Source organism: Theropithecus gelada, chromosome 15, assembly GCF_003255815.1.
Source record: "Theropithecus gelada isolate Dixy chromosome 15, Tgel_1.0, whole genome shotgun sequence".
Classification (NCBI taxonomy): domain Eukaryota; kingdom Metazoa; phylum Chordata; class Mammalia; order Primates; family Cercopithecidae; genus Theropithecus; species Theropithecus gelada.
The window spans coordinates 62919127-62938060 of NC_037683.1; the positions used below are offsets into that span (position 1 = coordinate 62919127).

The 18934-nt window shown below is 41.6% G+C and overlaps 1 protein-coding gene and 1 pseudogene across 2 annotated transcripts in view; both read right to left on the reverse strand.

Moving 5' to 3' along the window:
- Positions 1-18934, reverse strand: part of ADAMTSL1 (ADAMTS like 1) — a 425354-nt gene that overhangs the window by 155158 nt on the left and 251262 nt on the right. The window lies entirely within an intron of this gene.
- On the reverse strand, positions 12401-14278 carry LOC112608002 (annotated as a pseudogene). The gene has a single exon (XR_003115928.1). The product of XR_003115928.1 is annotated as a perilipin-2 pseudogene (transcript).

An 18934-nucleotide genomic window follows, 5' to 3' on the forward strand; every position in this document is an offset into this window, starting at 1 on the left:
CAAAATTGACCACATAGTTGGAAGTAAAGCACTCCTCAGCAAATGTAAAAGAACAGAAATTATAACAAACTGTCTCTCAGACCACAGTGCAATCAAACTAGAACTCAGGACTAAGAAACTCAATCAAAACCACTCAACTACATGGAAACTGAACAACCTGCTCCTGAATGACTACTGGGTACATAATGAAATGAAGGTAGAAATAAAGATGTTCTTTGAAACCAATGAGAACAAAGATACAACATACCAGAATTTATGGGACACATTTAAAGCAGTCTGTAGAGGGAAATTTATAGCACCAAATGCCCACAAGCGAAAGCAGGAAAGATCTAAAATTGACACCCTAACATCACAATTAAAAGAACTAGAGAAGCAAGAGCAAACACATTCAAAAGCTAGCAGAAGGCAAGAAATAACTAAGATCAGAGCAGAACTGAAGGAGATAGAGACACAAAAAACCCTCCAAAAAATCAATGAATCCAGGAGCTGGGTTTTTGAACAGATCAACAAAATTGATAGACCGCTAGCAAGACTAATAAAGAGGAAAAGAGAGAAGAATCAAATAGATGCAATAAAACATGATAAAGGGGATATCACCACCGACCCCACAGAAATACAAACTACCATCAGAGAATACTATAAACACCTCTATGCAAATAAACTAGAAAACCTAGAAGAAATGGATAATTTCCTGGACACTTACACTCTCCCGAAACTAAACCAGGAAGAAGTTGAATCCCAGAACAGACCAATAGCAGGCTCTGAAATTGAGGCAATAATTAATAGTCTGCCAACCAAAAAGAGTCCAGGATCAGATGGTTTCACAGCCGAATTCTACCTGAGGTACAAGGAGGAGCTGGTACCATTCCTTCTGAAATTATTCCAATCAATAGAAAAAGAGGGAATGCCCCCTAACTCATTTTATGAGGCCAACATCATCCTAATACCAAAGCCTGGCAGAGACACACACACAAAAAAACAGAATTTTAGACCAATATCCCTGATGAACATCAATGCAAAAATCCTCAATAAAATACTGGCAAACCGAATCCAGCAGCACATCAAAAAGCTTATCCACCATGATCAAGTGGGCTTCATCCCTGGGATGCAAGGCTGGTTCAACATATGCAAATCAATAAACGTAATCCAGCATATAAACAGAACCAAAGACAAAAACCACATGATTATCTCAATAGATGCAGAAAAGGCCTTTGACAAAATTCAACAGCCCTTCATGCGAAAAACTCTCAATCAATTCGGTATTGATGGAACGTATCTCAAAATAATAAGAGCTAGGGATGTAAAGGACCTCTTCAAGGAGAACTACAAACCACTGCTCAGTGAAATAAAAGAGGACACAAACAAATGGAAGAACATGCCATGCTCATGGATAGGAAGAATCAATATTGTGAAAATGGCCATACTACCCAAGGTAATTTATAGATTCAATGCCATCCCCATTAAGCTACCAATGACTTTCTTCACAGAATTGGAAAAAACTGCTTTAAAGTTCATATGGAACCAAAAAAGACCCCTCATTGCCAAGACAATCCTAAGCCAAAAGAACAAAGCTGGGGGCATCATGCTACCTGACTTCAAACTATACTACAAGGCTACAGTAACCAAAACAGCATGGTACTGGTACCAAAACAGAGATATAGACCAATGGAGCAAAACTGAGCCCTCAAAAATAATACCAAACATCTACAGCCATCTGATCTTTCTTTGACAAACCTGACAAAAACAAGAAATGGGGAAAGGATTCCCTATTTAATAAATGGTGCTGGGAAAATTGGTTAGCCATAAGTAGAAAGCTGAAACTGGATCCTTTCCTTACTCCTTATATGAAAATTAATTCAAGATGGATTACAGGCTTAAATGTTACACCTAAAACCATAAAAACCCTAGAAGAAAACCTAGGTAGTACCATTCAGGACATAGGCATGGGCAAGCACTTCATGTCTAAAACACCAAAAGCAATGGCAACAAAAGCCAAAATTGACAAATGGGATCTAATTAAACTAAACAGCTTCTGCACAGCAAAAGAAACTACCATCAGAGTGAACAGGCAACCTACAGAATGGGAGAAAATTTCTGCAATCTACTCATCTGACAAAGGGCTAATATCCAGAATCTACAAAGAACTCAAACAAATTTACAAGAAAAAAACAACCCCATCAAAAAGTGGGCAAAGGATATGATCAGACACTTCTCAAAAGAAGACATTCATACAGCCAACAGACACATGAAAAAGTGCTCATCATCCCTCGACATCAGAGCAATGCAAATCAAAACCACAATGAGATACCATCTCACACCAGTTAGAATGGCAATCATTAAAAAATCAGGAAACAACAGGTGCTGGAGAGGATGTGGAGAAATAGAAACACTTTTACACTGTTGGTGGGACTGTAAACTAGTTCAACCATTGTGGAAAACAGCGTGGCGATTCCTCAAGGATCTAGAACTAGAAATACCATTTGACCCAGCCATCCCATTACTGGGGATATACCCAAAGGATTCTAAATCATGCTGCTATAAAGACACATGTACACGTATGTTTATTGCAGCACTATTCACAATAGCAAAGACTTGGAATCAACCCAAATGTCCATCAGTGGCAGACTGGATTAAGAAAATGTGGCACATATATATATACACATATATATACACCATGGAATACTATGCAGCCATAAAAAAGGATGAGTTCGTGTCCTTTGTAGGGTCATGGATGCAGCTGGAAACCGTCAATCTAAGCAAACTATTGCAAGAACAGAAAACCAAACACCGCATGTTCTCACTCATAGGTGGGAATTGAACAATGAGATCACTTGGACACAGGAAGGGGAACATCACACACCGGGGCCTATTGTGGGGAGCGGGGAGTGGGGAGGGATAGCATTATGAGATATACTTAATGTAAATGACGAGTTAATGGGTGCAGCACACCAACATAGCACATGTATACGTATGCAACAAACCTATGCCTTGTGCACATGTACCCTAGAGCTTAAAGTATAATAATAAAAAAAAAATAATAAATAAAATAAAATAAAATGAGGTCCCTAGGGTGGATCCTAATCCAATAGGAATGGTATCCTTATGAAAGGGGAAATTTGGACACCATGACAGAGATGCACAGAGGGGAAGATGGCTGTGCATCAGATAAGATGCTGTAGCACTCTACTTAGAATAGCTACATAGGAAGTACTGTAGAATGTAAAAGGCAGTAAATCCAATCAAATTGCAAGGAGGCTTGAGTTGAATTAGTTGAGATGGTGAGGGCAACACTGCTGGAAGAGGAAGAGCTTGAATCAGACCTTGACCTTGAAGTAGGAACATGAAGAACACCCTAGACAAGAAAAGCTGGAAGCAAATTCATAGATTCACAGAGGGGAAGATAGCCATGCGAAGGAGGGATTAGAGGGACACATTCACTGGCTGACAGATGCTAAAGATTGCTGGCAGACCATCAGAAGATAGGAAGAGGCAAGGAAGGCCCCTACTCCTACAGGTTTTAGAGGGAACAAGGCCCTGTCCGCACTTTGATTTCAGACACTAGTCTTGGAATACATTTCTATTATTCTAAGCCACCCACTTTGTTTGTTATAGTAGGCCCAGCAGATTAATACACTCTCTTGAGTTAGTTCTTGTGAGTAGTTTTTAATCCATCTAGTTACATTGCAAATAGAAATCTTTCTGGACATTTATATTCATGAGTTTTCTCTACAAGTGAAATGCCTAGGAAGGCCAGTCTTTATGTCAGGATCTATGGTTTTGATTCTATTATCTTCTAGAAGATTCTGCCTCCTCTTTCCTTTCATGATAATTGTCTTTGCAGTCTTACAGACTTCATTTTTAATTCTACCCATCTATTCAGCCACTCACATGTGTATGTGTACTTGTATTCATGCATTTACTTGTTGAAAATCTGGTATGTACTGAGAATTATGCTGAATTATTGGGACACAGAGATTTTGAAAATATTCTTGATTTTAAGAGTTTTTAGAGACAACCATAAGATGCTGTAACAAATACTATTCATTATTTATCCATTTAATTAGTATTTATTGAACACTTTTTGTGCGCCAGGCTTTATGTAAGGAGACAGAGTAGTAAATGAGTCGGACCTCAACCCTATTTGCCTGGGGCACAGAGTCTAGTCTATGAAGCAGATAAGCACAATCTAAGACAGAATCATAGATTGGGAGTTGAGAGGAATGAGGTAGTATCATCAATGGCTTCCTCACGATGGTGATATCCAGATTGAGTCTTGACAGGTAAATAAGTGGTAGCCAGGCAAAGGCAGAAGTAAAAAGAAGGTATTCCAGGCTGAATGAGGTATAAGAATGCTTCCATGAAGCATTCAGGGAACTGGGAGTTTGAAATTCCCATGCTCAGGACTAGAGAGAACATTGAGGCTGAGCGTGGTGGCTCATACCTGTAATACTAGCACTTTGGGAGGCCAAGGTGGGCAGATCATCAGAGGTCAGGAGTTTGAGACCAGCCTGGCCAACATGGTGAAACCCAGTCTCTATTAAAAATACAAAAATTAGCCGGGTGTGGTGGTGCGTGCCTGTAATCCCAGCTACCTGGGAGGCTGAGGCAGGAGAATTGCTGGAACCGGGGAAGCGGGGCTGCAGTGAGCCGAGATCTCACCACTGCACTGTAGCCTGGGTGACAGAGGGAGACTCCTCTCAAAAAAAAAAAAAAAAAAGAAAAGAAAAGAAAGAAAGAAACAACATTGAGTAGAAAGCCTAGTAAATGCATGGAAAACTCTACTTCTTGCTCCTCTCTTCTCTCCTTGATGTAATTACATAGGGGTGGGTGGGGGCGGGGGAGACTGGGAAGCAGAGGTGCTTTGGGCAGCCAAACCGTTAATGACAAAGGTGACTTCAGCTCACTATCCTTCAAAATCACAGCCTCATGGATTAGGCTTCTTGACCTCCCCTAATCCGCTGAGTGCCGGAATGGCCAGCAGGCTCTTCTCCTGTCTGTCCCGACATTTGCCAGCCTTAGTGAGAAGTTTGGCAGGACACGGCACAGGGTGACATGGTGCTTCAAGTAGGCCCTCTACCCTGCTTAAGCAGACCATGAAACCAATTTAAGCCTGGCTTGGCAGAGGAATGCAAAAAATGAAGCCATTTCCCCTGGAGAGATCTCCCTGTCTGTCTCAGGAGATTGATATGTGAGAAGACAGGAGAGGAAGCAGGTAGCTATTGATGCAGGGGTGATTAATTCCCTCAGGGCTGGGGAGACACACACACACACACACACACACACACACAGATAGTAGACATGGACACACATATACACATAGACATTGACATACATGCATATGCCTGATGCACACACATATGCACCCCTGTGGGCAGTGCCTGCTGTTTGCACAGGCTTCCTATTCACACAGATGTTCTATTCACATGATGTGGGGAACAGCAGCCCATGTACTTTCTAGCCCTGAAGGGTGTTGACTTGGGGAGTGAGAATGAGGCTTTCCACAAATGTTTTTATATATGACCACACAAAAATGACCTAAACTGATTTTTCAAGTTAGGTTCAAAGATCTCTTCATGTAGAATGCATGTTTTACTCTTTGATGTTTTGGTATCTTAGGGCGAGTTAAGGGATTATTATCAGGCTGAAGCTTGAATAAATTGAAACCCTCACATTAGATTTATATTGGCTTATTAAATCCCTCATTTGTTTTTGATTATCCATGACTCGTATTTATTGCTAGGACTTTTATCCCTGGGACACTATTTTTAAACACACTTGGATCTGATAGAACTGATGAATTGGCCTAAATCCCTAAGTTATATTTACTAAGTAGGAGACACGTGAGCATAATGTCAAGAACCAGACTGCCCCAGAACTTTGAATTTCAACATACCATCCACTTCCATCTGTGTTTTATGACCTTGGGAAAGTTACCCTCTTTGAATGCCAACTCGTTTATCTATAAAATAAGGATGATAACAATAATTACAATAATAGCTTCCAGTAGTTATTGGGTGCTTGCTATGTGCTGGGTACTGCTGTAAGAACTTCACATGTACTAATTCATTTAATCCTCATGGCAACCCTAAGCTCTAGGTACTATTATTATGCCGTTTTATATATAGGGCAATTGAAGTAACTTGGCTAAGTTCACATAGCTAGTTGTAAGAGATCCAGGATTTGACCCTAAGTAGTCTCACTCCAGAGTTCGTAATCGTGTTTTTCCCTGCTAGCCTCTAGCTTGTACAGGTGTTGGAAACAAAATACCATGTGGTAGCTGCCACCATTATGATTGCTATCATTGTTGTTATAATATTATTTCTCATACACAAGAGAGAAAAATAGAAAGAATTTGTCTTTGGAGTTCCTTTTTGCTTATGCTTAGAATTACTGCTATTGCTATCCCCAAGTTAGAGTAACTGTTTTTCTATTTAATTTTCCTTGCCTCCCACATTTACAATAGTTCACTGTTTTGCTTCATGCAGCCTCACATTCTCTAGGCCACAGAGAATTTTCTAGTTGCCCTCTGACCCTCAGAGCAGATTATCTATTTTTCCAGCTAGGAAAACAGAAACAGTGGGGGCAACCCAGCAACTAGATTCTGAATAAGAACACTGGATTACACACAACTTGCAAACAAAAACCATGGAGAGTGTTTTTACCCCAAGCCACACAGAGGTCAGATGAATTCCTATTTCTTGACTATCATTCATTTATACTAAATTACTAGAAAAATCCTCAAGCTTTATGAATGCAGCCATCTTCTTTCTTTCCCACTCTCATTGTCTAGCTGACCTCTTACCCTCTACTCTTCACTCTCAAATAGGAAGGAATGCTTTTCTTGTTGATGGTTAAGAACATGTTTGAAGTACAGAAGATTTTTACCTGGGGTAACTGCATATCATACTCAATTCCTTTCCATAGTTTTAAAGACTAAGATATAGAGAAAGCACAAAACCTCTCAAAGCAGGGCTGTAAGAAAATCCTTTCTTACCCTAGTGAAAAATATATGATGTCTAGTGACCATCTGGGTCCCCTATTCTATCACAGGAGTCCAGCTCTTAGTGCATTTTATCAACTGAAACACTCAAATATAGAATCTATTCTTAAATAACCAGGAACTCACAAAAATGCTTTACATACATTAATTCATTTATCTGCACAAAACCCCTATGAGATAGGTACTTTTAAAAATCTTTATCTTATAGATAAGCAAATGAGGACAGAGAGGGGTTAAGTGACTTGCTTAAGGACACAGTGAGTGGTGGAACCAGAATTTGAACTCGGGAAGTCTGGTTCTAGACACTACATTCTGAATCACTAAAGTAGCTCTTGGTTCTTCTGGTTTATGATAAACACTGAGCTCGAAATTGGAAAACATTACTTTTCAGGCTTTGAGCTTTGCCAGTCAGTGTCTATTTGGACAAGTGGCTTAATACCTCTGGCCTCTCTTTTCTCACAGATAAAATGGGAGGATTTAACTGAATTACATTCTGGGATTCTACAACCCTAGTCACTAAGGGAGACTCATTGGTCAAATTGTTAGATTCCAGACACATCTGTCAGCTAAACTTCTTACCATTCTGGTTTTGTGGAATGTAAAGAATGAAGCCATATGACCTTTTGGTATCGATAGGACTAATAGTGCTAATAAAGCCTACTGGGAAGTGATGAGAGTTTGACGTGCACCAAGTTCTTCATGTGACCATGATCCCTCAATCACTAGAAGTGAAGGAATCCCAAGGCCACTTGAAGATCATGGACTCACTGGTGAAGTGACGTGATTCATCCATATTATCTGGCATGGGCATGGGGCCCTGGAGTGGAAGTCTTCCTTGTACTTCACTTTTTTTTTTGAGACAGAGTTTCATTCTTGTTGCCCAGGCTGGATGCAATGGCTTGATCTCAGCTCACTGCAACCTCCACCTCCCGGGTTCAAGCGGTTCTCCTGCCTCAGCCTCCTGAGTAGCTGGGATTACAGGTATGTGCCATCATGCCCAGCTAATTTTTGTATTTTTAGTAGAGACAAGGTTTCTCCATGTTGGTCAGTCTGGTCTCAAACCTCTGACCTCAAGTGATCCACCTGCCTCGGCCTCCCAAAGTGCTGGGATTACAGGCATGAGCCACCACGCCCATCCTGTACTTTACCTTTTTAATTGGCCTTTCAGGCGGAGAGAGTTCTATGTGGACAAGTGGGCACATTTGATACTCAGAAAATGCATCTATTTCAGATACTAGTCTGTTCACAGAGGAGGGTTTTTGGGCTCCCAAAATGTGGTAAGTAGCAAATAATTACACAGTTATGGAAATGGCATAAATGTTGGGGTAGGCTTTCATTTAAAGTTTACCTCTGCACAGAGAGACAATGGAAAGAGAATTTTACACATTTGAGAATGAAGCAACGTAGCAAGATATTATCTTCAAATATATCAGACTTCAACACATTATTTTTGTATGTGTTAAGAGAAAGGAATATAATCCATGGGACCACTTTCTACACACATATAAACACACGACTGCAGTAAGCCCATGTGTGGTAAAAAGTAGTCTACCTGTTGCCAACCTTGTCATGCAGAGTTACCCTCCTGGAGGAGTTAGGTATGGAAGGGTGAGCTGGAAAACAGCACTTTTTCTTTTCTAGATCAAGGGTGGGTCAATCCAGCTCACATGTGGTTTCACTTCACTCCACCATGGGTCAGTTATATTGTCAACTTCTACTGAGTTAAAGATAAAGTGCCTGACACTATCCATTTTCACATAAGGTGTTTCTAGGGGTGCCTGGGATGTGCCTTCCCAAGGCCTATGGTAGTACCTAGCAGGTAACACAGAAAAAAGAAGAGAGAAATGGAAGCATTCCTGGCCCCCAGACTGTCATCTTACTGTCTCCCCTCACCTGTGACCACATGGCCTACCATTTATGCTCCCTAACCCCCAAAAGCCACAGAGTCAAACTGGACAGTGGGGGCACATCTTGTGAAGGAGATCTGGCTCCATATCAGCTTCTCCTCCCTATTAGAATTTTGGCATCATTTTCTCATGAAAGGAGCATTGATAAATGGTCTAGTTATGGTAGTTTTACATCAATAAATATCTTGCTTGCATCAATTTCCTTCTGTGGTTTTCTACAGCACGATGAAACTTAAAATTGTGCATACTCTGCTCATCACGTTCTCTGATTTTTGTTGGCATGCTAGTCTAGGGAGAAAGTTGAGGCAGGAAAAGTATGGTAGAAGGAGGTGGGGGGTCTGTTGCCCATCTACAAAGATTTTTTTTTTTTTTTAATTTGAGAGAATTTCCCTAGCAAGTGCATCAGTGACATAAGCTTTGTGAGCCCAGGAGGTTGAGGCTGCAGTCGGCCATGATTACACCACTGCATTCCAGCCTGGGTGACACAGCAAGACCCTGTCTCAAAAAACAAACAAACAAACAAACAAACAAACAAAAAAGACCAAAAGAAAAAGAAAAAGGGTGCAATCTGATTTCTCAAAGAGCATCCTGAGCACATTCAGTAATGATCTATGGTGTCCTCCCATTTGCACTTTGACTCTAATAAAGGAGTAACCCATATTTGACATGTGGGGTTTTAGTAATGCCAGAGTATACATTTCCTGACACTTTTACTTTTTAAACTTCAAAACAACTTGAATGTCCATTTCACATCTGAGAGATCTCTGTAGCACTGCTGTTTCTCTGTGTTAAGCAAATCTTCCAATGACATCTGTACAATAAGCAAGCATTTTGAAGACCGATCAGATAGTGGGGCTCTGAAAACCAACCCTCTGAAATCGCTCATGTGGCAAGGGATGAAGGGATGCCCTAAAAGAAGAAATAAGGAGAGACTAATAATTCAGTATCTTGTACTTCTATAACACCTAGTTTCACAGAACTCAGAAAACTTTGCAAAACATTCTAACCGAAGAATTCTTGAGTTTACCACTGAGGGAGACGGCAAGTCATTGGTATTGCATGAACCATGTGGTCCTTCTGTCTTCCATACTTTTTCACCATTGCCTGAAATGCAACTTAAATACGTTGCCCTGTCTTCTAGATATCTCTCATATGTCCTGAGCTATGAGAGGTGTCTGAGGCAGCATGGCACCTTGGAGAACACAGGAAAGCTATAGATAAATTGTGAGGCTTCAAGTTCCAGTGTTGTCCATAGGGACAGAGGTTTAATAAAAGTTAATTTGATCCATTTTTAACAGGCAGCATAGTGATTATTGCATTATGTGGTTACAGGACACAAATCTATCAGATTCCTGGTCATGGAGAGTAACTAGAGATACTCTTACACAGTGGAATCAAGCAATTTTAGGCTTACCTGGAAGACTGAAAGGGGACGGAAGGCAGGGCACAAAACTGCCCTGAGGTTTCTTGAAAAGCCTGGATTGGGACTCTGGGGGAATATCTAATTAGCAGATCAATAACATGTGTGATTAGATTTTTAAGAAAAATTATTTTACCAGCTCTAAGAACAAGAGACTCAGCTCAGTGGTTACCTTCTCAAGGTCACCTTCTCTAACCTGGATTAGGTGAATCCATCATCTCTGTGTTTCCATAAAACACTGGTTGATATCTCTAACATGACTGTTATGGGTCTGTCTTGTAACAATCTGTTTGTATATTGGTTTCCTAATAAGTTGTTAGTGCCTGGCCCAGGGTCTATGTCCTAGACTTTATTGTTTCTCCAGAACCTATGACACAGTAAGAATTTTACAAATGTTTGCTGAACTGTGCTGGATTTTCTCTTAACCAGTAGAAAATGCCCACCCTCCCAAGGATTAGAGCTAATAGAAGCAGATAATGAAGGCCAGGCATTCTTGGTCTAGACTGGGCAGTACCTTTCCTCTATAACAGAGCCTGTCTTTCCTTCAGGAAAAAAGGTGAGAACACAGTTTTCTAAAGTGCACACAAATCACCTACATCCTCCAATCAAGGACTGCTTCTTACAAAGATACATAAAAAACCCTATAAAACCCCAAACTAATCTCTATTACCATTCATAGAGTACTTAGTATGAGCTAGGCACTGTGCTGAGCGCTTAACACACTTATCCTCACGACCACTCTCTGGGGTTAAAGAGGAAGAAACTGAAGTTCTGAGAAGTTCAACAACCCACCCAAGGCCAAAGAGGTAGCATATCATATGAGCTGGATTTTAACCCTGATTTGTGGGACTCAGAAGCCCATGCTCTCACAGCTGGAATGAAGGGCTAGGAATCAGTCATTTACACCTTAGTATGAATTAGTTTAGGTAGTTTTCTTTTCCTAATTCTTAGCTGAGTTGAATTGAATGGGGATGGGGGAGGTGGAGAGTGAAGAAAAAGAGTTGAAAGAAGTGAGAAGACTATACCCTGTACAAGTGACTGAGAAGGGTCAGCTGGGAATTTGGGTAGTCAAAAGACAAGGTGACTGAGAATAAGTCTTTAGGGGAGAGAGGGAACAAGCACCAGGAAAGTCAGAAAGAGACTGGCACAGAAAAGGAGGCAAGGACCCAGGTTTGCCCCGGGGAAAGAGAAGAGAAGTGGGGTGGGGGGGGGGGGGGAGAGAAAGAGAGAGTGTGTGGGGGGGGGGGGGGGGGGGGGGGGGAGTGGTGGTGCTGGTAATTTACAACATGAACAAGCATCACTGAAGCATAAGCTAGACCAGTGGCAGAGCAAAGATACAAAGCTTCTTCCTCATTTATAAGCAAAGGATGCATCTCTGCATGTCTTAGTATTTCTTTATTTTTTTTAAGGATATGAGCTTTTTGCCTAATAACTCAGTGGTGGGCTTGAACACATTCACTTTAGGTCTACTAGACTTCTCTTTTAGCATACTTCATTTCCTATGTGTTGGGCTCTGCCCTGAGAAATCTGTACTCTAATGAATTTTTGACTGTCTTTCAAATGCTCACTTTCACCAAGAGCCCAGTCCTACTCTCGTTAACTCAGAGTATAAGATGAAGGTTATCTGATAGAGATGAAGCAGACCTTGTTAACTTGTGATGTTTACTAGGTTGTAAGCTGCTGTGAGACTACAGTTGGTTCTTTACACTGCGGTCATTCCCATGTTTACACCGTGGTACCCAGGACAGTGTGAAAGACAGACGGGATGATGGATGGATCTATAAACACAGTGATAGAGGGACAGACAGCCTCGGGCTCTCAGTAACTGCTTTGGAATTAAACATACCTTGTTCCAAGTTTGGACCTGCCACTGGCTAGTTACAAGGTATCTCACTAAAGACTGTTTCCTCAGCTGTAAAGTTAGGATAGGAATGGAATCACTCTTACAAAATTGTGGGGAAGATTAAGCAAAACAATGTATATAAAGTGATGGGCACAATGCCATGCATATTGTAAGTGCTTAATAAATAGAAGCTTTATTTATTAATAAAGGTATCAATTTTATTTATTTATTTATATCCTGCAGTGAATTTTATTAAATTCAAATGTAGTATTATTCCTATTTGAGAAATAAAAAGCTAAAATCAAGTTTTACAAGTAATCATCATGAGATAAACCAGTGAAGAGGACTTTTCAGATCATACCAGAGCTGACACCAGTTTCTACCCCAGCCCACATGAAGATGTTTTTATTCAATACAAACAGGAACAGAGGCAACACAATGGCCACAGAATGAGAACATAAGTGCACTTGAATTTTTTCTGAGTTCTGGCTATAGGCTCTGACAAGCCTAGCATTCTTTTCTTACCAGGTGAACAGAAATCATCTGCTAATGCCAGAAACTTTAAAGCTCTTAATTCAGCTAGAAACAACTATAATTGAGGGCCTTTTTACTAGCTACTTGCTTCCCAATTTAGGGTTGCCTAGCAAGTTAATTTCAACATAACAGGTCATCTGCCTGGCCACATCATGCACTAGTGACAGGGGCAGGTTTAATGAGTTTTGTGCTCAGATCGCTGGGTCTCCTGGCTGCTCTTGTCCATCTCTGCACCTTGGTCCTGAGCATTCTGAGACTCAGTCAGCTGAGGATAAAAGGGACCTACCAGCCAGTTGAGGGGCGTGTTGTTAACAAGATAATCCATGATATCATCTAAAGATTCCTTCATTTTCTGCAGCTGCCCCTTGCTAGAAGTGAGGAGGCTGTCAGACACTTACTTAAAGGAGGCAGCACTACGGAACACTGAGTAGATGTCGCCTGCCATCACCCCCATGTGCTTGGCCTGATCTTGGATGTTCTGCGGTACGCCTTGGACGTTGGACAGGAGGTTGTGGCACGTGGTCTGGAGCTGCTGAGTCAGGTTGCGGGCAATTTCAAGAGTACGTGACTCAATGTACTCAGCACAGTGGGACTCATCAGTATCATCGTATCCAATGCTCCTTTTCCACTCCACCCTTGAGAGGTAGAGCTTATCCTGAGCATCCAGAATTTTCTGATTGGCACTATGCACATTCTTCCTGGCAAATTCAATCAGGTGAACAGTAGAATGGAGCTGAGAAATGGTCTCTTGGCTTTTTTGCTTAGCTTCTTTAACCCTGCTGAGAGCCTGCTGGTAGGCACGGGAGCGAAGCTTGGTAGATAGGGATCCCAGTCTAACATAATAACTTGGCTTCTGAACCACATCAAATCCTTCAACTTGTTTTGCTTCTTTTTCTAGTTCTTCCTCAGTGAGAGGGAGGTACTGTTCTACCAACAGCTCTGATTTGGTGAGTGCATTTTCTACGCCACTGTTCACGAGCTGCATCATCCGACTCCCCAATACTGTGTTAATGCTGCCACTGACCACAGACTTGGTCTTCTCCACACTGCCAGTCACTGCCCCTTTGGTCTTGTCCATCACCCCTGTGATCGTGCTGGCCACAGAATCCTTGGTCCCAGTCACGGTAGTCGTCACAGCATCTTTTGCCCCAGTAACAGCACCTTTGGCATTGGCAACAATCGGAGTTGATGGCTGATTCAGAATAGGCAGTCTCTCCTCAATCCTGTCTAGCCCCTTACAGGCATAGATATTGGCAACTGCAATTTGCGGCTCTAGCTTCTGGATGATGGGCAGAGCACTGGTCAGGGCCACGGAGGTGATGGTCTTCATGCCCTTCTCTGCTATCTCACACACAGACTTCAGGTAGGGATATTGGTCCTTTGTACTGAGATAGGCTGAGGACATGAGGTCATACGTGGAGCTCACCAAGGGCAGGTTGATCACCCGAGTCACCACACTCGGTTGTGGATCAACTGCAACGGATGCCATTTTTCTTCCTGGAGAAAGAAATCGACGGACTGCAGCGAAAGGCGGAGAGCAGGCGCGTCCCTAAGGCGACTCCGGCTGCCACCACCCAGTCCTAATTTTATTAATTAATTAGGTATTTAATTAATTATGTATGGAGGGAGGCCATACCTTGCTCAAAGATGACCTGTGAAGGTCAGCAAGGATATGGGGGCAAGATGCCCTGTGCCTTATCTCTACCATGATGTGGCTTTTCCTTTTTTCCTTCTTTTCTTTCCTTTACTCTCTTTGTTCCTTCTTTCCTTCCTCACTTTCTCCTTCTTCCCTCCCGCAAACATTAGAGGAGACAACTGGCTAGGAATAACACAATTCATAGACGCTTCCTGATTTCTTCCTGCCTTATCCCAGGCCGTTGCGGCCATCGGGACACAGCAGCTCATTTCAAGATCACACTTCTTGTCAAGATAGTGAGTTCTTGTGATATCCGGTCATTTAAAAGTGTGTAGCACCTCCCCATTCTCCCTCGCTCCTACTTTCACCATGTGAAGTGCCTACCCCTGCTCTGCCTTCCACTATGATTGGAAATTTCCTGAGGCCTCTCCAAAAGCAGCTGCTGCTATGCTTTCTGTACAGCCTGCAGAACTGTGAGCCAATTAAACTCTTTTCTCTTTTCTTCCATTTTTTTTTTTCTTTTTGAGTTGCATGACTGCATGGTGCACTCATGGCTCACTGCAGCTTTGACCTCCTGAGCTCAAGCGATCCTCCCACCTCAGTCTCCCGAGTAGCTGGGACAACAGGTGCATGCCACTGTGGCCGGCTAATTTCTGTATTCTTTGTAGAGACAGGGTTTCACAATGTTGCCCAGACTGGTCTCAAACTCCTGGGCTCAAGTGATCCTCCCACCTCAGTCTCCCAAAGTGCTGGAATTACAGACACGAGCCACTATGCCCAGTGCCTCTTCTCTTTATAAATTACCTAGTCTCAGGTATTTGTTTATAGCAAAGTGAGAACAGCCTAATACACCAGCCCATGCTACAGAGCAAGTGAGAAAGCCAACATCTGTCTGATCTGAAAACCCAACGATATTTCTTTTTTTCCAGGCAGTGTCTCTACTCCTGGTGTGGAATATTTAGCTTTGGCATTGCCAACTCTCCTCTTGGTCTTGTCCTACTGAAGTTTCCCCATTCTTAAAAATTGCCAAGATCCCCCCATTAGGAAATATCATGTCTGGTAAAAAAGAAACACCATGATGAAGTGACAATCAGCTATCTCTTCCAGAGGCATATATATATATGATCAAAGTAAGTCATGGCTTGGTATTTAACAGCATCACTACTAGTGGAATAAGTGTCAAGCTCCAGGCAACTTGGGCAGAGGGCCCTTTCTACCTGTGTGAATCATATAGTAGCTCCTTTAGGCAGCCAGAAAGGTGTCTGTGTCTACCCACTCAGTGACCAGAGTCGATAGCAGTAAATTACAGAGAAGGCACCACTTTCAGCTGTTCTAGCATGCAGCCTACGGCCCGTGTCTGTGCCTGTCTAGGCCTCAAGGACGGCAACTCCCCATGTAAAAATTGAAGCCTCATGAGAAGGTAACGAGCATCTATGGGTCTGGGAGCTGTGTTAATGCAGCAATAATCATTCTTCCCTTAGGTTTCCTGTGTCCCTGACATAAACACCAAAGTGCACTGCAGCCCTGGATAAAGATAACTAGATAAAATGATGAAGAGAAAGAGGGAATGGAAAAGACATGAATGAAGGAAGAATTCACTATGAAAAAGAAGGTAGCTGGCTGGGCTCTGCTTTGTGACAGATCTTTCTGCACCTGCAGTAGATAACCTAAGAACCGACTAACCTTGGCTGGTGCCATGACAGGAATAATATTTTCAGAAGTATGAACTATTCCTGAACTGTATCTGCCGGATTATTGGATACAAATCAGAGCATTCTCTTTTTCACTCCCTCATTTTTATGTCGCTTTAACATCTCTTTTTCTCTATCTCTTTCTCAGGTCTTTTTCCTACTTTGTTTTCCAAGTTTAAGGAACATAGTAATATAGCATATTTCTAACTATAAGGTCAATAGAAAAACTCTTCTCATCAAATTGTTCATGAGGCCTTCTGCTCAAAATTTCCAAAGAAGGCATCTTGTATACTTAGGAAGCAATAATCATCATTTCAAAGCATCAGCCAAATTATTGCCTGCTCTTAAATTGTTACTTTAGGACTTTGGAAACACTAGATTGTAGGGAAAGCAAAAAACTGAAGGAAAAAACAAAGATTTATTTTGGGAAACTCCACATTAGTACTGTTGATTGATTTGTAAGGTGGAAGGTTTTGAGCTATAAACCTCCAATGTTTCATCACCATATCCACAGGAGAAAGCTATCTGCTGGTGCTATTTCCATTCTCATGGTGCTTATGAACAATGAGGTTGATGACTGGTACAGATACATCAACTCTCAGTGCAGTGAATAACTCAGGAGGTTTAAGTTAATAAGTGTCTTAAGAAGAGCAGCACTTAAGGCATCCAAGATTTAGAAAATAGAGTGACCCCTCCAGGACCATTCCCAAACTCTGGCTTTGGCTGCTACAGGGAACAAAGTGGGTCTTGTTCACTACTGTATCTCCCACACAATGCTTGGCACAAAGCAGGCATTCAATAGACATTTGTTCAATGGAGACTAAAGGAAGAGAAATTCTCGTTATCTTAAAGGGCATCATAACATTCTAAATGGAGGGATGCAGGATATGTGTATCCCTTTACACATAAACAAACATTATAAAAACATTAAGGCATTATAAAAACATTCAGCATTTCAATGTGGAACCATCCTTGCTGCCCCAATGCTTTCACCTGCATTTTTCTTATGGCCATGTAAGTCTTGTTCCCTGCAGACTTTTCGTGACTCTTTATAGTTAAAGCCAGTTCCTGTTTTGTAACGAATAGAGGTGCTTTGTCTTTGGAACTTAAATTTGACTCAAGGTATTTTTCTGATTAGAATTTAATTTTTCCTTCTTTGTTGAAAAGTTTCAATTCTGTGGATAATTATCATTTCCTTCAAAGAATCACAGAATATTAGAGCTGGAAGGGTTGCCAGGGATCAGGCAGCTGCACCGCTCATGACGCCCTGACACCCTTCCTTGGGGCTGTATCCTCCTCCTGCCAAGTGGCTAGGCCAAGTCAACACACACTGGCTTGATCAACACACACTGGCTTGATCAACAAACAAAATGTGAACATACCTGGGACAGGAGGGCATTAATTTTTCAATGAAAAAATGTTACGGTTCAGATCACACAGAGCACACTCTTTATTTTTGACTCTACGTGAGAAAAAGGAAATATGCCTACGATAAAAGCTAACCCCCATTACCAGTTTAGCTTTCTTGGATGAGCAGCCAGAGTCATCTTTCTCTAAGTAAATCTGACGGTTCCACACCCCTGGCTAATATCCTTGAGTGGCTCTTCAATGCCCACAGGACATAAAGTCTAAACAACTTAACCTGGCATACTGGACTCTCCTGGATCTGACCTCTGTCCACTCTCTAACACTCGCTTCCATTTTTTGTCCTTCATTTTGTGCTCGTGGTTTTCCTTCTGCCTGCAACATCTTCCTTCTTTACTTGGATAACTCCTACTTATGCCTTACCATTCAGCACAGGCATTGCCTCCTCCAGGAAGCCTTCTCTCAGTCTCAAGCTTCCACCAAACTCCATGCTTGCCCTATTCACGAAGTTACTGTTTTGAAATCTTCTTCATCTATTAACTGGTAACTCCTTTAGGACAGGGTTTTGTCTTCTAGTCATCCCTGACAACCAAATACAAGCAGACACAAAGATGCTTGTTATTTGTTTTTTTTTTTTTTTCCTGAATTGGGATGCAAAAACACTCTCTGCTTTAATATTTGTGCAGAAAGTTAACTCTAACCAATGGTCTATATAAAGGCATTTCCCAGAGTCTAGGCAGAATTATGTGGTCTAAGGTGCTGTCCAATCACATAGATGTTAAGAAACCAGAAAAGCTTCCCTCTCAGGACGTAACTGCATGGATTTTCCTAATGCTGATGTTTCTATCTCTTTAGAATGAGTCATATCATATATGCTTTCAGGTGACGTAGATCTAACCCCTTGATTTTCACCCCAAACTCATGCAGCAACTAAATATATGCATGGAAGGCAATTGTCTTATTTATTTATTTATTTATTTATTTATTTATTTATTTATTTATTTATTTNAATTGTCTTATTTATTTATTTATTTATTTATTTATTTATTTATTTATTTATTTATTTTTGAGACAGAGTCTCACTCTGTTGCCCAGACTGGAGTGCAATGGCACCATCTTGGCTCACTGTAACCTCCTCCTGGGTTCAAGTGGCTCTCCTGCCTCAGCCTCCTGAGCAGCTGGGATTACAGGGGCTAGCCACCACACTTGGTCAATTTTTGCATTTTTAGTAGAGACGTATTTTTGCCATGTTGGCCAGGCTGGTCTCGAACTCCTGATCTCAGATGATCCACCCACCTCAGCTTCCAAAAGTGGTAGGACTACAGGCGTGAGCCACCATGCCCGGCTTCAAAGCGATTTCTAATATCATCAAAGCTTATTTCTCATAGATTCGAGACCGATGTAACAGGTGATGGTCATACATGGAAAGGAATATCTTTAGGAAAAATGAAGATTTTAGCCCTGAGGCAAATAAACATATGACCTTTACTCTTGTTGATGTCAAAATGCTGCTGGGGACAGTTGTGATCACTGGGCTA